Genomic DNA, 23,837 nt, shown 5'->3' with positions numbered 1-23,837 from the left:
TGAATTCACAACAGTGATGCTCAGAATTATCGTCTACTCCCTGCGAACACATTTTCTCCAGCAATATTTCAAGTGTTACAGACATGCTTCTGCACATGCCCAGAAGGACAGCAGTCTTATCAGAGCTGAGCAGGTTGGTACCATCTTATACAAACTCCCCTCTCAATCTTCAGCTTAGGTGCTCTCCTGCTATGCTCCCCAGAGGGAATATTTGGAAAGGTATGATGGCATAAAACACTGTGCCAGATGCTACTTTCAGTCAAAAACACAGCTAGGAGTGGAAAGAGACAGTGCAGAGCAGTGCTGCACTCCACATTTATCCATGAGCTGGTGAGAGCAGAACATGGCAAAGCTAGAACAAGCATGCCCTTTGGTTTGCTGCCCTCGGCAGCATTTTTTTTCAATATTATTAAAACCAGAGAAACAGGTTCACTTTCTCCTTCAAATTCTCCAGTGAATATGTCTCATGTTCTCCTTTTGGTCTAATTATATGGTACCTAAATACAGTTTACGTGCTACTTTGGAGCTTAAGTCTTAACTCCTCCTTTGCATTCAGCCTTTCTTCTCCCTTAGTCTTCAGTGTGACAGGCTGGAGCATGTCTGGTCCTTTGAAGAAATACATCAGAATAACAATTTGACTGTTTTTGTATTGGCTCATTTGTTGCTTGATCAGTTCATTAAATGGGCTCGACAAGGATTCAGCAAAGCACCAGACTTCCCACTGGAACAAGTGACCATACAGCTGGGTGCAGAATCTCTGTATGGAAGTATGGGGTGCCCCACGATCTTCTCTCTTGGAAGATTCAGAGTGACAGAAAGGAGATCACTTCCGGTTTTAACAAAAGTGTTTAGGACCTATCAAAAACATGGTTTATGGGCTGTGAATCATGGTGCAGAGGCTTTCTGCCCCAAAGTCAGGCAGTAACCTCCTCAAAGAGCTATGACATAAGCTGAGAAATAGTATTTTGGTATTTCTGTTAATTAAGATACTAAACGTGTAGTAGTAAGTTCTTCTCTATGTTCTTAAGCTTCTAATACCAGCTTTGCAGGTTTCTTCTTTATCTGAGTACCCTGGGGATATTCCAGTTCCAAACTCAACTAATCAATTCAGCATTTATAAATAATGTTGACTAAATCTATCATGTTTGGACTGTTCAATACAAAATCAGATAAAAGATATAAAAAGGAATAATTAGTTCTGTTGCCTGTTTTTTTCTGTGATGAAAGATTTTACGAAGCAAAGATCAGAAAGCTACCTATTTCTTTTCTAAATATTACACTGTAAAAAAAAAATAGCGTTTTGACACGTTTTCAAACAGAATGAAAATAGGAAATAATATTGTTAATAAAAACATCTAAACAGCCTAAGGTATTTGACCTTTCACAAAGTTCACTATAAATAACTTCCAATAGTGTGACTTCCATTCTGCAACTGCAACAGATTGATAAGGAACAATAGCAATGGGAAGGGAGAAAAACAGATTATGAAATGCTATCCCCTATTTCAGATATTATGATGTAGAACATTCCTGTTAATACACTGCAAATACCAAGGTTATGTGGTTGAATTTGGTAATGTGATAAACTGCTGAAAAGAATATCAGAAATGCACCGGGATAAACAGGGAGGAACAAAAAGAGAAATCACTACTTTCCATTTGTTTTGAAATAACTTCTATCTTCTAATAATTTCCTAAGTAATCTGTAGCTCTGTGTTACGTCACTTAAGACAATATCTTAATACAACTACCAGCCTAATGAGAGACAGGGATATTTGGAAAAGAGGAATACAATAAAGACAGAAGACAGGGTAGAATAATAATTTAAGAGAGTTGTACTCTCCCAAAACACACTATTCCATATTGCTATGTAGCAATCTTTTACATAGTAAATCCATCTTTAGAATGAATTTATTTCAACTGCCTGGGAAAAAGACGACATAATTCATAATTCAACATTCCAGTCTACTGGGAGGGTTTTTATTTCTTACAAGCAACTATTTCCTTTCTCTTCAGTGCAAAAATAATGTGAAAAATACATTATAAATACAGGCAAAACAGTACTGGTAGGACTAGGTTAAGCCCTTTCCCAGCCCTTCCCACACCTTAAAATTACTCCAAAAATGAATGCATCAAAATTAAACAGTGGGATGTGTTTTTGTTTGTTTGTTTCTTTTATTTTTTCTTTTGCTTTAATATTTACCTAATTACTTGCCTTCTTGTTTGTGAAATCATTTGACACTGTGTAGTAATCCTAATTAGATCTATAATCATTCACAGAAAGCCTTGAGGTGCATGGTTTTTAGCCCCTCAACTCCAACACAAAACGTTTCCTATGCAGTTGCATATAGAGATCAACATCTTAACATAGAAGAGTATTCAAATGTTGATTTCTAGTAACAGGCAACACTATCATAAGAGTAATCAGTATCTGCTAAAATATTAATAGTATTAAAGCTAACATTATTCCTTTATTTATAAATGACAGTGAACTACTTCAGACCTCACAAGTCTCATTTCATACATGAGATTATCCAATTTTCTCATTCTGGAATACATTTGAATACAATTTTGGGTACATTTTGTTTGAGACAAATTGAGAGACAAGTCTGGGCTAACTGCAAATTGTAGATTGTAAAAGGAAGCAATTGATTTGACTGTGCTAGAAGGTTCCTCTATACAGGAATATAGAAAAAATTCTGAATGGAAATAATTAAACTTTTATTTATAGATTCTTAGAAATAACACTTCCTTAGCTTTGTTAAGTTCAAGCACTGCTACAAAGAAGTTAAAGCAGCTCCGCTATACATTCATGCCTTCTCATTAATGTCATTAGTAAAAGACGATAGCCCACTAATACAAATCAAGTGTTAAGTTTCAAATATACTTCTGAAATAACTTGAACATCAGAAGGAACTAAAACTTTCCTGCCACAATCCCTGCTTTGTCATTTAAAAAGTTAGTTGAGAGAAATACCTGATGCAAAACAAGAAAACTGAAAACTTGTGATCTGAAAAATAACAGATGGACAATGGTAGAATCCAGGTCCCTATTCAACAAGCTTTCAGTATGGCATTTTGTTAAAAGTGTGCAATTCTCAATGACAGGTTTGTTTTGTAAGATTTTAATACTGTTACAGTATCTGTAGGGAAATGACTGCAAGAAAAAGTAAAATAATGTCTGTACATTTATTACTACCCCTTCAGGCACAAAATCAATCACAAAGACCAATAGCTGTACCCTTTTTACTGTTCATTATTTATACACACCTGTATAGTAGCCCCGAATTATCAATAAATTGTTTGGTTTTGTTTTAAATCTATTAACCCCAATCTTGTTCTCACAAACTCAATACATGCCCAGAACAAAGATAAACACATGGCCCTATGAAAAAGCTATTTCCATTAATAACAAGATCACTTTCACTGCTACTAAAAGTGTTGCAAGGATGGCAGGAAGAGGTTGCATATTCCATTTGATAAATTGACATTGTTAGAAAATGAAGACAAGTTGCCAACTGCAAAAACTATTTCTTTGGATCTGAAACAAAACTTTCCTCCTCTTGTCATTTGGAACAGCTTTAAAATCTTTTCTAAGAAAATACATGCTTTTGGGTTTGTTTTGTATTTGTTTTTTTTTTTCTATTGAGAAAGAGGAAATTAAGGACAATGATGCTCAGACAGAACTTGAATAATAAATGATCTCATTCATGCAGGAGAAAGAAATGCAGAAGTGATGAAGCTTATACACAAAAACTCTCTGTAGATTATGTAAAAATAATAAAATAGGCATATAACAGCAAGCAACACCACTATGATCATTAAAGCAGCTAAAGCTGGAAGACATGTTTAACAAGCATTTAACTTCAGAGACTCATGTTATGTTGATTGTGTTTAACTAGGGAAAAGTAGGATGATGTATCTTTGTATGATATGGGATTTGAAAAAAAAGCACAGTCCCATTGTCTATACACTGTCATGGCCTTGCTGTGCTCCTATAGAAGAAGCCCTAGAGGCCTGTATTTAAATACATGGCTAGCTATAAACTCTCATGTTGCCTAGTTGACTTGAACAGGATTAGTCATTTATTCAATTCAGATCCATTCATATGCTGAAACACCAATAGGGCACTAAACATCTTTTACTTATGCCAGCACAAACTCTTAAAGAAAACTTGCTTTGCACCAGTATGAGACAGGAATGCAGAATTTAACACCTATTATAAACCAGCTCTTCCTTTAGCTGTTACCAAATAACAAGGTATTATTTGTTGTTTTGTAGGTATCTTGGTGATTAATGAAGTTTAAGAAGGGCACCTTCACTAATAATATGTGCTTCACATTGATCATGTTTCCAACAATCATTAGTATTCATTAGCACCAGTCAACTTCTTAATTCCTTTTTGCTTAAGTCCAAATTATTTTAAGTTATTTACAACACCCTGTAGGAAAGAACAAGTCCCTCACAAATCTTAATGGCTTATTCCCAGATCTTCATATACCAGCACTTCTGGGAAATACATGCAGACTGCAAAAACATACTAGCTGCTAGTCCACAGAATTAACTGCACATAAAATTCTTCACACAGAATAAGCAGAAGATAAGACTGCACAAGGAAGGGAGAGTGCATGGCAGAAATATGAGAGATAGGAAGGTAAAATAACTTCCTCTTTCACACTCACTCTCTCTTGTAAATTCTGTTTCGTAACATTCTTCCTCTCCAATCCACCTGATGCAGTCTCTTTGGACATTTGGACATAAATATTTTCTTACAAGATAATTTTATCGTACTATTTGTCAATGTAATTGTAAGTTCCAAAGGCATTTTCATACGACAAGCTTGTCCAAAATGTCTATCAGTTTATAACACAAAGAGTCACCTATTATTTTTCTGCCCCCTAATCACATCTACCTCTGCTACCTTTCCTTTCACCACTGCACCAGGTGTCCATGGGAAGGCACTGGGTCTTCAGGGCAGCCCCTGTGAGTGGAGCCACAGCCAGTCCTCAGCCATCTCTGCCATAGCCCCAGCTGAGTCTGTCACAGATATCAATGGCACAACTGTGAAAGTGTATTTATGAAAGGCACTGAATTGTAAAGAGGCTACTTCATTCATCCTAAGGTAGACTCGTCATATTATTGGGAAGCTAAAACAAAATCACTGTCAGAGGTTTACTAAATCAGCATGCAAACACTTATTCTTTTGCTATTTGTAGTATCTCATCACTTTCGCCCGAGGGAGCTTTCCAGAGCCACCTCTTTTGTAACTGAACCCACCCCGCTACCCCTAGGTCCACACACAAAGCTGGATGCCCTCAAAGTTTCCTACCAGCCAAGGACTCTCTTACTCAGTCACTCCTGGCTCTCTTCAATATTTTCATACCAGTGACCACACTAATGTGGACTAGTCTGGTTTTTCTGCCTGAGAAAAGAGTAGGCAACCCCGGAGTTGTCCATATGAATGACCATGGAGATATTTGTCATTCAAAGGCCTGATTTCATCCATGAGTTAACTGCATGGATTTGCCTGTGTGAGTTGGTAAATAACCTTACCTAGCCAAATGTTTAAGCAGCTAAGACATTCATTTTCCAACAGCTTTCTTTGTAGCAAAGAAACAACTAAATAAATTATAAAGCAGATTTTAGAGAAAGGCTTGAAAAATTAATGGAAATCTGAGTGATCAAGCCTGGAAATGCCTGATGTGAAGCTAGCTGCATAGCTCTGATCAAATCAAAATAGTCAGGGAACTGTTTCACATCAATGCAGCCATCGCTGGGAATACTTTCATAGTGACACCACTTCAACACACTTTATTAAACTTGTTAAGATACATTATAATCACATCTGACAAATGAATAAGCTTGAGTCTGTTTCAAAATGAATCTACATATCTCTTTAGTTAATTTACATGCTGGCTTAAAAATATGAAATTATGCAGTAGAGATAATTGCCTCCTAAAAGGTGAAGTATAAAAAAAAATAAATCAACTAATAAAACTGATTTTCTTTTCTGATGATATAATTCTTAAACCTCCTCTGAGCTCCAGCAAAACAACATAGCTCATAATAAAGGAAAGGAGCTGAGCAATTCCTCCTCACTTGTTCTATAGCTAGGTTATGAAAGCCTGTGTGAATTAATAGAAATTATAGCAGAAGCTTCATTCTCACTAGTACTTAAAATACACAAAATAATATCATGATTATTTGGTGCTGTTATTCAGGGAGTTACAGGTAGCACTGAATACTAACACTGCAGCATCACTCTTATTTTAACACCCTGCTTTTTCTGGCTCAAACTTTACCCATTTATGTTGACATCTTCTATGAGTCTCTCTTTCTCTTGGCTTGAGGTTTTTTCTTTTTTTTTCTTTTTTTTTTTTTTTTTTTGGTTTTGGTGCTTTCATCTTGATCAGCTCAGCCATTTCTGACACTGCCAGTGGGAGAGAAGAATTTTGCACATGTAAACTAGTTCCCAGACTTTTTGTTTTGAAGCCTGCTAGCATTTCCACACTTCCCAGACATGTAAGCAGGCACTCAAAAGATTAACAAGGAAAAGAATCTGCTCTCAGTGACTGAGCTGGAGCTGCTTGTGGCTCAAACTGTTTGATTTTGCTGACCAAATTTACTAGCATTGTGCCTCCACTGGAAAGCAGGTATTAAATTTTATTTGCAACTCAATAGTGTTCTAATACCTTAAAGTGAGTAAGTATGTCCTGTTCTTCAATAGTAAGGGTGAGAAAGGATTTCAGTAACTGCTGTTAGAGGACATATTAAAATTAAAAGCAGAGATCTTCTGTCTCCTTGCACTCTGTTAGCCTTCTAGCATCACCAAGGAGAAACCTAGTTGAATTATAAGTTAAAAAAAAAAAAAAGAAAATGAGCAGTCAATCTGCAAAAAAAGTGCCAAAAAGCTGGTCAAGAAAAGTGGAAGCTGATGGTTTGGAAGAAAAGTGCTAGTAGTTATGCAGGAGAAAGAGCTGAATCTTCTAAGGGCAGAACCAATCCGGAACTAATTAAGGAAGCATACGTTTTGCTGAAGAACAGTGTATAATCATAATGTGCATGAAAGGAACTCAATGACAACATTCTGCCATTAAATTATAAAGACAAGTACTAAAGACTAAACTTTATTTTGCCAGGTGTATGATTGGTGGAACATAAACACTGACGGATAGTTAAGAAATGCAATTTCTATTTTTCTTGAAAATAAAAATTTTTCAGAAACTAAAGTCTGAATAGGGACAAAACCACAAAAACTTTTAAATCTGTACTTTGCAGAAATATGACATTTCTAGAATGAAATATCCACACTGACTAGAATGAAATATCCATATTCTGACTATAGATTTTAATTTCAGAAGTGTGGCAGGTGCAGACGATCACAGCTCGTTAGGAATCTCCCACAGTCAAGAAATCTGGTGATCAGATGCCAATCGGGTTAGCCAGCCTGGAGATCTAGTCTAGAAAATATGGCTTATGGAAAGCTCCTAGCAAGCAAACCCAAATACACAATAATCCCAAGAAGCCTTGGGACCTTGGCAATCCATTTTAAATCATAAGTAGCTAGATGAACAATTCAAGAGAATTTATAAGCTAAAAGAAAAAAAAAAAAAAATCACTTATGTGAAATATTTCCAATCAGACAATCTGGCAAATTTAGTAATTGGTAAAGTCCCAAAATACATGATTTGTGACCAGAAAAATCATCTGGTAAGTAAATACAAGAGAAGTCTTGTTGTGTTATTCTTTATTTCTAGATCATATGTTTTTAAATCCCTAAAAATTCTATCAAAAGTACATAAGCATCAGTTTTTTTCTTGTAAGACACTTCATATTGTAAAGGCAGAACTTAATATAATTTATAGTTTGTTATCATGACAAATCATGCACATATAACACAATATTACTGAAATAAATGTACCACCAATGTTACAGTTCTTTTAAATCAAACAAAAAGTATATATTTGCTGAGAAGAAAACACAAAGCTCTAACAACACACACTTGCTGGAGAGGATAGAGAAAATCATATAACATATTTCACTCTGGGACTTAGGAATAAATGCTTCAAATGGAGTGTACTTTCTGGATGATGAAGAACACAGAGACGAAAGCCACAAAGAAAACTAATGACACCAGAATACAATTACAATTACAACTGATCCAAAGACTGCTCTCCTAAAGTAAACATTTTTTAGAACTGCTTTGGGATGTATGTGGCAATTTAAGGTGGCTTCTTTAATGATGGAACTCTTACAACAATGGGAAAAGCTCTGTGCCATAAACATGAAAAATGGTTACTTCTCCTTTCCCATATAACACACAAACATTTTGATTACTACTCTACACTAAAAGGATGTTTCAATTTAAGGCTCTTCAATAGGCTGCCAGGAATGTTCCGTTCAATGATAACTCTATTGAACAAGACAAGCAAGGAGAACACTACCTTTCTAAGTGGCCAGGAAAGTATGTTATTTACAGCCAAGTGACAAAACAAAAAAACATGGAAAATGTCAAGGAGAAAATCCACGACCCCAAGCATTAACAGTCTGAAAAGCACACCATTTTTTCCCTTCCTTCTCCCTACCCTGCACCCATTGGTCTTTATGTACACTGAAGTTTAAAAGCAACACACAATCTTCTAATGGAAGACTTAGAGCAAAAAGGTCTAAAGATGACGGCAAGGCAATGATGATCAACAAATAAACTACTTCAGGAGAATATTGAGGAGGATATCTAAAAAAAGTAATTGAAATCTAATATATTTTGCTTTGTAACATTTTTACTAGATTTATTAAGGTTGTTTTTTTTCTTTTTCTTTTTTTTTTGCACATTTTATGTTAATGCACTTCTTTTATTATTACTTGGGATACAGATGTCAAAATTTCATGTAAGTACAAAATTAAATGCCAAGATTATGATTTTTAGATGTTGGCACAGAAAGTAGTCTGAAATAGAACTATCTCCTTGTCATTGTGGAATCTAAAACAACATGATGTTATGTGAAATGACATTATTGTTAAATGAAAAAGAATCATCTTTACCAAAAGGCTGGTTAAATTGGGAACGGCTTTTGAACAAGTTCATCAATGGTAACCAAAGCCTGAAGAGAGGTAGAGGCATGGGGACAGTGAGGAAATGCATCTCAGGAACTGGAATTCTTTGGAAGCAGTGCTTGCTCATACATTTTCTAACAATTTACCATTGGCAACAGATTACAGGTCTAAAATTCACCATACACACATTTGTGTATCTGTGTGTATATACACATTTTATGAAATACTAGTCTCCTATTTTTATTATGATTCTCTGACACACACGTCAGGACGTTAGCTGAAGGCCTGTAAAATGCATCTAGATTATTCTAATGTCTTCACTGGCAATTGGATCAGGTATGTAACAGAAAATATCTTAACACAAACACTGAAAAAAATGCTTATAAATTAATCATTATAAGAATGTCTTACTTTACTTTCTTCAGGCTTTACACATAGTGGTAAAACTCTCTGGAGCACTGAAGAGACATAGAAGTTTAGGCATGACCTGGGAAAAAAAAGAAAAAGAAATGATACAAATTGTTTGGTAAATTTTTACATATAGAATACCTGTTAGAAATTTATGTCAGTCCTTCAAGAACCTCTTAAGAGGTTGTCTATACTGTATGTTTTTGCCTACGCTTGCGTGGCTTGCTGAGGCTTCTGACCCAGTGTTAGCATTCAAAATAATAAATACCTCTAACTCTCACAAGGAAGACAACAAATAACAAACACTACTTCTCGGGTGACCCTAACATTGGGAAGAAAATATACAACTGCCAATTATTTCAGTTTTTGTGCACATTTCCCTCTAGGACACAAGCAGTATCTTCTGCAGAATATTAGTGAGCCCAAAATGTATTTATTCTTTTGATGCCTGTGCTGCCCAGGTAATTTAATTACGGCTTTTCTTTTCTTTTTTTTTTTATATTTATTTTATTTTTATTTTATTTTATTTTATTTTATTTATGATTTACATGTATAAGCATCAACTGGACAAAAGAGATGAAAAATAAAAGAAAAAATAAGGTTAATAACAAGGAAACAGACATGATATGAAATCTTCATAATAACAAAGAAGCATGTAAAAGTTTAGAAGTGATGTTCCTTCATGGCAAATAATCAGGTCACTATGTACAGTGATCTGACCATTAATATCTCAGGAGCATGCCCTGAGTTTACGACAGCCTCCGTCAACCATTGCATGAAAGCATAAGTTCAATTTTAAGAAACTGTACAACCCTGATAACTTCTAGAAGATATAAAAGTGATCAAAGTAGGTGTTTCAGCTGACCACAATGACATTATTCAATTACACAGATTTACCTTTTCTGAATAAAGAAAATACACAGATAAGCAAAGCATACTTTAGAGAAACAGTGTAAGGAAGAATCATTTGAAGCAGACTTGCATTCTGGAAACCCCAATAGTCACACTACTGTCTATCAAAATCAGCTGCTAATTTAAACAGCATGCTATATGATTGCAGTAAAATAATTCTACAAATAAATAAATAAAAGTCACTAACAAATCCAATAAAAATGTTGATAAACAAGGTTCTAAAATCGTAGCCCAGCTCTTCTCCATGTAGGCACCATAACTCAGAAGAATGAAAGGCATTCATTGATAATGCTCCATTTCACCAGTCAGGAGACAGTTCATAAACAAGTATCAGAAAAATAAAGTTACAGTTGGACCTCAAAGACCATCCACTTGCCTCTTGAAAACTAACAGGGCTTGAGACATCAACCACCTCACTAGGAAGCCTGTTTCAGAGTTTGACCTCCATCATAGAGAAATTTTTCCTAATATCCAGTCAGAATGATTATGATTTATGAAAAATAAAGTGATTAAATTGTGATAGTATGGTATTTCTAGAATAGTTTCAGGCACTTGCTTAGAGTAAGTGTGTGCTTTTCATAACAAAGTTGCTCAAGTTAAATGAGCTTGACAGGATAAGGGACTCCTATAAAATTCAACAATTGCTTTTCTACAGCTTTTTGCAGTGACTGTACGTTTGAATTTTAATATTGCTGATGATAAGTGTTGGCCCAGCAGGAACTCCATAATAAACTGTAGAGACAGTATGCTATTGCAGCAATTCACCACAGAGACAAAGAATTCTATCCATTATCATCTATCTATAGAAATACAGAAAAAGCAGGGAAATGACATCTTCACTGAGGCAAATAACATTCCAAATGTACCAAACCATGTAAATCAATATAAGAAAGCACATGTTCAACGTCATGAGCAGACTATTCACTGACAAGTAGATCACTCACATCACTGGCAGGCATGTTAGCAGTTTTCCTTTACTTGAGATCTCAAATGCTTATTTAACACAGATACAAAAATATGCATTTACACTGCTGTTATAGCCATACTTTCAACAAAGTGATAGGGTTTGTGTCAGTTAAAATTCCAGTAGGTGCCCAGTGTTCAAAAGGCATTTGCCTCTAGAAATCTGAACATGGAAGATGTCTGCCATAGAATATTTCTCTTTTGCAACATTTGAAATGAAATATAATCACTTGAGTTTACATTTAAATTACAAGAGTGTCAAAAAAGGAGTCCTGAATGCCTAAAGAACTGAAGCACTGATGTACTCCTTTTGATCCTAAGATCACAGGTTCACATAAGTTCCAAATACTGCTTTAAGGAAAACTGACAACCACAAACTAATTCAATTTACAAGAACTGAAACTCTTAGCTAATGAAAACTAAACTCTTAGTTAACATGGTCAGAACTGTCATTTCCATGTGATGTTTTGGAAGCAATCCAGAATGAGCATGTGTTGTATTGTGACATAAAAAAGTTTTATGGGCTGATGCACTTACTTGTATAGAGAGCAAAGATCACTGATCTTTCTAGCCACCCTTACAATACCAGTACAACGGGCTTCGTACGTACCAGAAATTGATCTACTGTATTGCAAACACTTAAGTTGTTGGAGAAGCTTTAAGTAGATATAACAATTTTTAAGATCTTAGTGTGATCTTAAAAGCATAGATCATTATCCTCATTAAAAATGGTAATGAGATCTGAATTTGGGGTTTAACACAACTGAATTAAACATCATCTGGAAAGTTAAGAGTGCATTTTCATGAGCCTGTTTCACCAACCTCTTTTCCCCTTGATTCATGTTATACAGCGCATTTTTTTTTCTGCCTGGGAGGCACCACAGATATGAAAAACCGCCCTATTGCTAAACTTACTTTGAAAAAATACTCTGATATTGCAGTTTATAATTGCTCTCAGTAGTATTCCACAATTTAAAGCTATTCTTGTATTTTTTTACAATATATATTAGCTATTAAATTAAAAATAGAAATGGGTTCCTTGGGAGATGAATGCCATCCCCTTTTTGTATGTCCTAGAAAAGTGTGGCCTTGATACTCATTAATGCTATGTTCACGATGATTAGGTGCATCAAAAATCATGAGTAGGTAGTTTAACTTAAAGTATTATTAATACTACTAATGTCATGCATCCTGAGTATTTCCTAATCCAAAGAGCTTCCTTCTTTAAAAACAAAACAAAGATAAAACATAACAAAGATAAAACAAAACAAAAAAAAAAAAAAACAACCCAAAAAACCCCACAAACCAAGCCAATCCAGACCAGACTAGGAAAACAAAAACATTAATAGCTCCAGAGACATCTTTAAAATAATTATAATAAAATGGTTAAGACAATTGCCATGTCTCAGGCATTTCCATAGTTATACAAAGTAGACCAGACCTACAATAGAATTATCTTTAAAATGTGTAATCTTTAAGTTTCAAGCAGTTTTCCAGGTTCCTCCTTTGGAGTACTTTGGAAAAAAAATAATATATAAAAAATCTTACTCTGTTCTGTCTGTACAAGCAAACCATATTTAATTGTTTTTTAGGATCACGATTAATAACACAGTAAAGAATATGTATAACCCTTAAACATCTAGGAGACTAAAACTTCCTGCCAAAAATAAAGATATGCTTATCTATCATATATTTCATTCACTACAAAATTTGTAAACAAAATTTGTATTCCAATCAGCAATCTTTGGATTAAGTTTTACAAACTGAAGTAGTAGGATGAGACCCCACAAGTAATACAAATATTTAAATTTGAATTTATTTAGAGAATTTTACTTTCTATATGAAGGCTTGCTGTGTTCTGGTGAGGTACAATCATTCATAGATGATGCTAATGCCTGTAAAGTGTTTGTGTTTGTTAATTTGCCTATTAAAAAAATGAACATGTAGCCAGCTGAAAATATTGTGAAGGTAAAAATTAAATATATATATATATCATTAAGGATCTCATTTCTCAGATTGAAGAGACAATATGAGGAGTCATTCAATGTCTTTTGTGCTTGGCTGGCAAGAAAAACTTCATGTCAATAGATGTTCAGTCAGAAAAATGAACATAAATTCATAAAAAAAGATCTGTAGCGTAGATAATAGAGTTGTAGTGAGGACTGGAGAAGAAAATTTTGCCTCAAGGATAGCACAGAATAGAAAATATATGTCAAGTTGAGAACAGATGTTAGAAAGCTTATCGGGAGATTAAGCCGATGAAATGGCCCTGAAACACAATGCATTCCTACATCTAGTAACATGCTTAACAGGATGTATCAACACCAACCCAGCACATGCAAGAAGGAAGAGGAAATTTTTCTGGTCATTTCAATTTCCTACATATTCCGTAACCCATCCAGAATCTGTTCTGCCTTTTCTTTATAAAGACATTGCCTCTCAGAGCCTATCGACCAGCTTTATATCTTCCCCATCCCCTCATGTAATTCTGTCTTTCTAGGGACAGCAGCACTTTAACAGAAGCTGGAGATTTTCCTCTCCTCAGTAGCAAACGAGCCAAGCTTGTATTACTCTATTTTCTGCAAGATTCCTATAGAAGATTGGAAGGTCTAGGTGAGCTTTATAACAGTCAGAAAGAACAGAGCAAAGAGCACACCACGAGAGAGCAGAAACCCATGAGAGAAGTTTGCAGCTGTGAGTAAGGGCAGATTGCTCGCAGGTCCAAAAAGCTGCAGGAGGAAAATAAAATTTACTTCTTTCAATTCTCTCTCTCTTTTTTTTTTTTTTTTTTAAATGCTGTAAGTAGGATTTCGGCATTTACCTGAAGACAACATTCTGACATACATCATTTTAACACTAATTGCCATTCCAACTTTATTAAACTGTCATCAGTCAGTTTAATTTCTCTGCTCTAGTAACCTAAGAAAAGCTAGTACTGATTAGGTCAGATCATTCCAAGTAGTGGATATATTGTGCTTAACGTATGGTTATTTTAAAATTGCATATTAAAAAGTACACTTAAAAATATCTTCATTCTATCTTCAATTTGAAGCTTTTGCATTGCATTTTCAACTTTTGCTTTGGGTTTTTTTTCACACCTCACCCATCACTTCCGTGTTTGCTCAAGAATAATAGAAATGTAAAAATTTGGAGAGCAGATTCTCTAATTAAGTCTGAATAAATTAGACAAAACAACGTGGAGACTATCTTTTGAAGTCTGAGAATCATAATTCACATAAATGAATGCATAAAGTAAAAGTGATTAATATCCAATTCTGTGTTTTTCTAAAGTTTAATAATAAGTAACTTCTGTTATAATATTGTAGATACTTTAGGGTATTATTAAATCAGCTATTAAGTAATCCCATCCTACAACACAGCTTGTTTTTCCCAAATGATATTAAAATACATTTTCTTACTGTACACTGACATTCTTGTATATCTGCAGTTGTATTATTCTCTCTAGTCTACAACAAAAGTAACAGAATTTCTGTCAAGTGACAAAGAAGTAAAAACCTTTTATTATGTTTATGTTCTCTTTTAATTATTATTATTTTTTTTTAACATCCAAATTATCTGAATCATTTTTCCACTTTTGAAAATCAGATGTGAAGTCAGCTCAGAAGCTCTGTTAGCTCCATGGCTAAAGCCAGCTCAGTGTTTAACATATTTACTGCAGTATCCCACTTGTTATGGTAACACTGCTTAGATTTAGAGCTGATTCTTAGAATCACAGAGTAACCAAGGTTCAACATGACCTACTGCCAGTAATCTACTCATACCCAAAGTCACTTCATCAATCATTAGAAATTCTGTGGTCTCCATTTCTTTTTTATACTAGATTCATAGAATTTCATCATTAGAAACTAATAAAGGATGACTCTGCCTAGCAACCTCTTATCATACAGTGCCTTTTACGCAGTGTGTCACAAACATCAATGCAAATGACAAGTAAAAAGCAAGCTGTACCCATTACTTTCAGTACTCTTCCTTAAAATATTTCTCCCTCACCTTGCAACCATGCAAAGAACACCAAAAAGAGATGGTGAGAGGCTGAAGCAGCAAGCTGAAGCAGCCCAAGCACTGACAAGCATTTTGTCTGGGTTCTAAGTGGCACATTCAACTGATTCATCACCAGCCCCAAATCTTTCTTCCTTTGCCCTCACAACCCATTGCTTTCAGGTTTATTCCTCCACACTTACCATCCCATGTCTACTTCATTCTGCTCTCTCATTTCCCAAAAGTTAAACTGCAATCCTTCACAGAGCAATTTCTACTTCCCTGAAAAAAAAAAAATAGTTGAAAGAAAAATGCAAAATCTTACCTTATTTGTTCCCAGACACTATGTTTCTTTCACTTTTGTTTTTTGTCATTTTAACTGTAAACTCTTTGACAAAAGGAATGCCTATTACTTTCTGGACTTCTAATACCTGTTTCCTAGGCATTAACATACTATGCAGACATTAATAAAAAATTCCATGCAATTTTGATCTAAGTCCCATCTCCAGAGTTAGATTCTTAGAAGTACTCTGCTAGACATAACTATTTTCTGCCATTTGGTACAAATTTAAAGCTCATTTTTTAAATCCTTTTAGTAATATACATCAATGCTGTCCTAACTGCCATATTTTAATGGATGCTACTTATAAGAACATCATACTCATACACCTCACAAGAAGTAGAACTCTTACCTACACTCACAAATCAAAGTAAGAAAATGTATCTTGTTGTTGAAATGCCTTCATGGAGTCTTATAATTTTACTGTGAAATAAAGCAGTTCCTACGTAAGCCAGTAGGCCACTCTACATTCTCAAAGTTGAACTCTGCTTAATAATTGACATTTTCTATTCAGTTTGTTGAAAACTCACATTTTGGATACCAAAGAACTCAATTTTGAATGAAAACAGTATCCCTGGAGAATTTAATAACATACTTCCCATAGTTCAGAATTTCTGAACAAGTCATCTTTTATCAGCCGTAATTGAAGTTGCCAAATTCAAGAACAGAACTGATGTGGCTACACACTGTGAAACCATTTAGTGACAGCACAAATACAGTGCACTGTAATTAGCTAGCTGTGGTTACAAAAAGAATTGTGCAGTGTACTGCCACCTCTACATAAATTCCAAAGAAGTCTTATGCTGTGCATTATTTGTAGGGTCACCAAAATTAAGTGCTGTTTGCCCAGATATAATTTTAATTAACTGATTCAGAACTATTTGTATCTGAAATGTACTGAAATGCACTAAAATAAACCAGTTATTGAAAAATCATTACTAATATCTGGAAAAATAATATCATTTGAAATTTTAGATTCTTAATTAATCCAAGTAGTGAAAAAAATCCTGAAAGACTATCTGAAGTATTCTTAAAGCAATTTTAGTTTCCATCAAACACAGGTTGTTGCTTGCCTTAAGCTACTTTAGAGTCATTCCCTGAGATTTACAAGAGGTCCTCCACGGTGCAACTTCACAGCTGGCAAGAACTATGAGACTACCAAAGAGAAGGAAAATCTCACCAAAAAGAAGAACATGAGTATACGTTTCTGACTTTTGATTTGCATTTTCTATATACAGCTGACATAAGCTTTGGTCTGACCCTTTCCTCACCCATAAAACCCAAAATATGCACAGAGAATACACACACACAGGACAAGCATTACACATACAACTTTTTTTCCCTCTGCTTCAAAAATTTACCTCTGAAAACAAACTAGTTTATTGCTTTTTATATAGCAGTGTTGCTCAAACTTTTAATCTTTACCAGTCTAAATCAATATAATACAATGCCCATTATGTCTTTCATCAAATTTCATCAGCCAAAATTTTTAAAATATAGCAGAAAAGTGTATATATCAGGGACACTTACAGGAAAAGAAGAAATGGTGGGGATTTTCTTCCCATACAGTTCTACATTTATATACCTATTATTTAACATTTCAGTTGGTTTGTTTGACAAATTTAAATGTACTTATCTAAAAAGAAAAATAGTATGTAATATGTAGCATGTAATATGTAGTAATAGTATGTAATATGTAGTATGTAAATAGTAAGAAAAATGGTAGTTTATAGTATACAAATTCAGACATCTTGTCTAGTACCTTCTTTGACCAGTTCTTTCCATCTCTCACTAGCACTCATATCAAATCACAATTCAATCACCTCATCAGTTTGAGGATTGCCATTTGTTCCTGTTATAAGAACAGTTTAAAGGTGTTTGTCATTTTTGGTCACAATCACTTTAACTTTCAAAATCAGATTCTCCTCCTACATTAGGAAAAAACAGTGAGAGACAATATCTTTGTTCATCTCTCCAAGTTTCTCCTCCATCAGCTCCTGATGCTAAAGCTCTCCTAAGTTTTCCTTTGGACCAAACTTCATGGAATTTTTCAGATGGGTGCTGAAGTTTCATAAAGACCTCCATTCCCTAAGAATTCTTGGACTCCTGTTTGTATCTTGCTTCCATAAGCATGAAAATCTTCAAAAGAATTAAACAATTCTTAAAAGTACTGCATACTTGTGCCTTATCTTGGCCTAAAGACTTGCTCTATTTTCAGCTCTCTGCTTCTGTGACACAGCTGAAATACCCTTTAAAATATCTGAATTGAATGGCAGCAATTACATTCAATCCACAACAGAATTGTAGTTCTTTTTCCCTGAGACCACAAGGTATTTCAAAGCCTGAATTCACAGAGACCCTGGGAGGAATGCAGCTGATCTGAAATTATTTCAGACAGAGCTCTTGGTTAGAGCTAAGTATAACACACTTCTTAACATTCCTTAAAATAAAAGGAAATAAAACATACGCATTCCTATGAACCAAAAGCAACAGAATAATGAGTCATAGAGAATAACTGGCTTTGGAAGAGGAGGAGGGTGTTGAAACCTCAGAGGCTTTTCACCAATTCTGCACAAAGACTGAGGTTGGTGCCAGAAATTCTTGCCAAATATCATCCTACAAATTAACCTCTCTCACACTGCACATCTTTCCCAACACTCTCTGTTGGGCATAGTTTGCCTTTCTTTCCTGGTAACTACTGTTTAACACTAGCTCTCCCTGCTTATAAATAACTGCAGAACAGTTCCCCTTAGCAATGCTCTGCTCTCTTCTCTGTCCCCCAGCCAGCAGTCCTTTCCAAGCCCCTGGCCATGCTACACACTTGGAGAGCTCCCCATACTCTCTCTTCATAGCTCTCTTGCAGGGCTCAGAAACTGCAATTAAGTTGCAGCACATTCTGAAATCTATTATCGCGCACATAAAATCAGATGTCTCCCAGGTAAATTTGGGATCTGAGTAAGCATGCAATTTTTCCACTGGCAACAATTAGCAGCAGTACTCCTTTGATCTCTGTGCCCAAAACTAAGTGAGTTTCAATCTGCCCTAACATTAGTGGGCAAGTCTTCATCTGTTTCTGAATTCAGCACTACCTCACAAAGAGAGCTTAAAGACATTAGAATTAAAAAACAAAATCATTACATGCCCATTGTGAAAATGTGAGAGAAGATGTGATTGCTTAGGGAATTGGGGTTTAGTCATTTGCCTTTCTGCCTTCAGAAGTTTTCCTGTAAACAGGGAGAGAGGTTGCCTGAGTGTTTTCATTTTTTAAGGCTTTAAAAATGTCTAAAGTGTGTGTTTTGAGCCAGACAGAAAACTCAGCTCCTAAAGACAGAAGAAACAGATCTGTACATCTCATTTACATACAAACAACTTATTGATATTAAAGACAATGTAATTTTAGGGCTGAAATCCTTCTAACCTAAAGGCTGCAGCCACATCTGTACCAAAGGACAGAAACATGTGGATGGCATATTCCTGTCCAGAGACTATGGATGTGACTGTAGACATGCACATCAGCAGCATGCATATGTCAAAATGGACTTTGGAATGCCTCAAAACTTAATGATCTTAATGCATGTAGGTAGACTGTGGATGCAACACCTGCTTATGCCAGATTCCTGGGTATCCAGCAGAGCTCAAACACAACTGGCTGGTGCGTAGAATTATTGAGCAGAGGAACAAATACTGCATGGAAGGAAGGACACAAAGAACGGATGAATTTAATAAGTAGATTCATAGTTGAAACAGATTGAGTAGTCATTTGTAAGCTTTGTTATGACATTCGAGCCTGAATACCAGTAGAGATTCTACTAAAATTTTTCTATCAGTTCAAATTAACATTTTTAAAGTAATCATGTAGATTGAAGAAGCTTGGTGGGAAAGCATATATTCTACGTTGTATTGAACAAACACCTTCAAACAATACTAAAAATCTACATTTGGTACATAGTTGTAAAAAAAATTCACAGTGATTAATTATGACTGCAGTTTAAAAAAAAAAAAAGAAAAACTTGCTAGCAAGATTCCATATCACTTTGAATCATTTCTGGTTCCAAAGACCAAACAAATTTTTAAAAAGAAAGGCTGTTTAACCATTTCTTCATCATTCCTACACACGTGAACAAAGTCTGTTAAAAAGCGTAATTATATTACCTTAAGAATGTAATTTAAAATGGGCCGATTTTCAAGATGCCTCTTTTTTCTGCAGGTTCCAGCTCAATTTTTGTAGTCGAGAAAAAAATTATCCATATGTAAACAGTGCTCGTTTACACTGAAGAATAAACAAGCAAAACCCTATACTTATTTGAGGCGTGTTTCTTAGATACATGTATACATGTTTTGCTAAACAACCTGAAGTATTTAGAAATGCAGTTGGTAAATAGCATTATAGTGTGCTAACTGTACTAACTAAAATGTAGCCAGTTAACTTCACGATTGCCTGTATTTATTGCAATGGTTTAGCTTATAGAGGAACAGATGGTTCCCATGTGCTCCCAATCAAATACTCTCAACTGCTTATTTGATCATCTGCACTAGGTTTTTTGATTTATATAATTGAGCCTTAGCATTCCGTACTTCTTAAACGTGACCTGCTTCTTGCAGCTCTTTCGGCTTGTGGCAATTGCTGTTGGCTGATGGCCAGAGCCTTTTCTGCAGACTTTTGAGTATAGTTAATTCAGTAGTGAGTTAAAAACAGACGCTCTGTATTACTTAGGACAACGCAGTCTAAATTCCATTCTCCCAATAGATGCAAGTAAATACAATTAATAATTCAACCATTAACCACAAATGAAAGGTTTGTTTAATGTTGTTTAACACTTTACGTTTTTATGACACATACATGAGTAGCTTACTAAGAGTAACCTACTGTTTATATAACTTTCTCTTGTCCATTTGGTTAAGAGCCAAAGGTCATTGTAAAATCAGTCTCCTACACTCCAGATCTTAGATTGTGTAATTGAAGCAAAAATATGTACGCTACTGAGTTCTTACTATTATTCATTGGAAAGAAGCAGCACACAATTTTATTTTGAGGTTTAGTTTGCTTCTACCAGGGAATTTGGATGTTTTAACAAGGTAATATAAATTTACTTGCTTAGCAAATGTAAGAAAGCGAGCATGCTACTATTGTCTATTTATTGAATGACACGAATGTGGTTTAATTACCTAACCCCCCCCCTTCTTGGCACGTGCACCCTGTTTGGAGAGTTTTGCTTTAAATAAAAGGGTTAAACATCAACATAATCTTTAGAGTTAATGTACACATTACAGTCTATCTACTGATATGAGGAAAAGAGCATGCAGAGGATAGAGGCCAAGAACAAAAAAGAATATTATTAACATACATATTTGTTCTGAAAACTGAGGCCTGAAGAAGATTGTTTTATGTTAGACAACATACTGGCTACATAACATCTAAAATCCAATACCTAAATCAGATAAATTAATTCCTTAGAACAGAAGACTACCTTTTTTGTGTGCATTTTTTTTAAAAAGCAAAATACAAAAAAAAATGCAGATAAGGGTAGGAAGGATCATTGAGTTTTTCATTACTTCCATCCTGAAAGGGTTAAAATAGTCTAGAATTTGCCTGTGTATGATAGCAGAATTTATTTAGAGAAAAGCAAGGAAGGTTTAAAAAAAAAAAAAGGATTTTGAAGTGCTTCCAAATGTAAAAATAAATCTCAATTTTGGCACAGGGGAAAATGGCAGGGTAGGGAAGAAGGATAGGAAGACAGAGATATAAACACATTGAGAAATAATATATTCAGACAAAAGATGGAGGTAGTCTAAGTCACATGCTCTGGATTCAGGTGTTTAGAGTGGATGGTAACAGCAGAAGGAGTTTCTGGGAGGGGAAGAGAAACAATAGTAAAAAAGGCAGTACTACCAGTACTGCCAAAAACAACAGCACAGTCATGGAGGAGGAGGATGATTCCATATGCCAGAAGGATGTAGAGCCAGATTTTCAGAGATACTTCAGTACCTAACAAATGTTACTGAGTACTTAGCTGCAAGACACGGTAACGGTTGATTGCTCTCATTGATTAAAAAGCTATGCGGTAGCTAAGTCTCAGGGATCTTACAGAGGGACTTTCAGATGACACATTTTTCAGCTGTTTTCCACCTATGTCCATCTACAGCTTTTGGCTATATTCATCTAGTCCTGACCAGGTCTTCAAGTTTTCCTAAATATTTCAATATTTCAATTTAGGGTATCTTAACAACTCATGAAATATTAAAAACCTCAGATTACACTGGTGGAAATATTCTTGCAAACCTTCTAGTTTGTCTTCTTGGAGTCTCTGCACTGAACTTTGTTTTCTATTTTCTGCTAATTAGAAGAAGAAAACAAAAGGAATAAATACTTAAAACAGTTGAGGTGAAGCATTTCCATAAATACTGTTAGGTTGGAAAAGCAAGTTCCTGCTCCCACTAATTTAGAGAGGGATACTGAATGTACGATCTCAAGCCCAAATTCCCAAGCTATGGAGTACTGTACAGCTGCTCTCACCCAAACATTTCCTACTTCTGTGAAATAAAAAATAAAAATAAATGAAAAAGTCTTGAAGTACTCTGTGATGGCCAAATGGAAAGAAAAACTGTATTCAGTGTATGAGACTGAGGGGAAGTCAATACTGCACTCAACATTTACATTCTTCAAAGAAAGGAATTCTGTCTGAGTTCAGGGTTTAGCAGCAGGTGAGAGTGCTTTTAATATGATTGGTTGCACTTAAAACAGCTGACTTTAACGTATGCAAAACATGCATTTTAGACATCTAAGCAAGACTGAGATATTCAAGGTTCCTCCTTTGTCAGCTGTGATTGCCTACTGGATACCAGCAGCAGTAACAGTATAAATATGATAAACTTGGGAGTCCTCAGATGGCAGAGTTTGTAGAGGTTTCCTTTGCCTTGTGCACTATGTCTTCCAAGCTTTTGCATTTCCCTATAGAAGGCCACTGATTTCTCTCAGTCTTCAAGATACGAGAAGTAGAAAATACTGTGGATAATGTAACTAATTTCTGTGGTTCCACTTCAATACAGACAGGACCTTCAATCTGTTCCAAAGATGCTTTGGGAAGAAAAAAACACCTCCAATTTTTTGCCTAGGACTAGAAAGATGTACAGGCAACCTTTTCATTAACACTTCAGACAAGGGTGTACTGATATTCTAGCTGATCTTTAGGCACCTCAAAACAACAACACTAATTCAACAAAGACCAAAATAAGCTGAAGAGCGTAGAAGTGAAGTTCAATGAAAGGTGAGTTACAGAAAGGCCATTCATTAAAAGTAGAGGGTAAAGAGCACAGCTGCATGCTGGAGAATCAAAGGGGGCTTGCAGATCTTCTGGGTTTTATTCTTCATGTTAATTAAAATACTTTGGTTGTGTAAAAATCTCCTACTAGTTTCTAAAACATGTATATGTTCCAAGCATTTTGCAAGACGAAAACCTAATATTATGAAAATAAACACCTTTCTCTTTACCAGAAGGAATTTGTCTATTCAGCGTTGCTTAATTTCATAAATACCTAATCATAATTAAAGTCATTGGATGGATTTTTAAAAGTAGTTAAGATGATTGGCAGCTTCCCTTGCTGTTGACAACACCTAATGATACATTGCAGGATAGAAAGCTACATTAAGAAATCCAAAAATACCTCTTCTGTACTCACAACCTGAGATAATTCCAAGATTTTCTTTCCATGTTTTGTTGGTACTTATCACTTCAAGAAGGCTAATGGATGTCAAAGACCCTCTAAATATGTTTTTCAGATCATTTATTCTAAGTTTTCTTGAAAATATTTTTTTTTCTCTTTTTAGAAAATAATAATAATAATTCACTAACCTCTACAGCTCCAACAAACATAATCTGCCACCTAAATTACTTCACAAATTCATTGATTTATATCTGTCATTAATGACGAAACAGAATTACTACCCACAGCATTTAAACTCAAGTCTTAAATTACATTAAACTATAGGTACATGGAAAACGGACATCACTTGTCTGTGCTGCAGGCAGAACATTTACTGGGTTGGTGAAGCAGCCAAAAAGTGCACAAAAACTGACATAACAGTTATGTATAGATAAGTTTGTTTCAAAATAATATTTGCATAGCTATCATTCAAACTTGTGAAGACTGAAATTATCATTTCCAA

At 35.0% G+C, this 23,837-nt stretch overlaps 2 long non-coding RNA genes across 7 annotated transcripts in view; both read right to left on the bottom strand.

The window, feature by feature from the left end:
• Nucleotides 1-23,837, bottom strand: part of LOC116243591 (uncharacterized) — a 233,907-nt gene that overhangs the window by 127,997 nt on the left and 82,073 nt on the right. For 5 of the 6 annotated variants that reach the window (XR_016470594.1, XR_016470593.1, XR_016470595.1 and 2 more), the window contains exons 3-4: nt 15,537-15,615; nt 9,463-9,538 (exon numbers count right to left, since the gene is read on the bottom strand). This is a non-coding gene — a long non-coding RNA (uncharacterized LOC116243591). The remainder of the gene's footprint in view (nt 1-9,462; nt 9,539-15,536; nt 15,616-23,837) is intronic. The other variant, XR_016470598.1, reaches the window with a different exon arrangement.
• LOC149916168 (uncharacterized) lies at nt 4,885-6,831 on the bottom strand. The gene is made up of 3 exons (XR_016470599.1): nt 6,690-6,831; nt 6,300-6,427; nt 4,885-5,034 (listed from the first exon to the last, which is right to left on the bottom strand). It is a non-coding gene; the product is annotated as an uncharacterized LOC149916168 (long non-coding RNA).

This window comes from Phasianus colchicus, chromosome 13 (assembly GCF_987193195.1).
Source record: "Phasianus colchicus chromosome 13, bPhaCol1.hap1.1, whole genome shotgun sequence".
NCBI classification, from domain to species: domain Eukaryota; kingdom Metazoa; phylum Chordata; class Aves; order Galliformes; family Phasianidae; genus Phasianus; species Phasianus colchicus.
The sequence above is the reverse complement of the archived record's forward strand: the minus strand, read 5'-3'. Positions and strand labels throughout refer to the sequence as shown.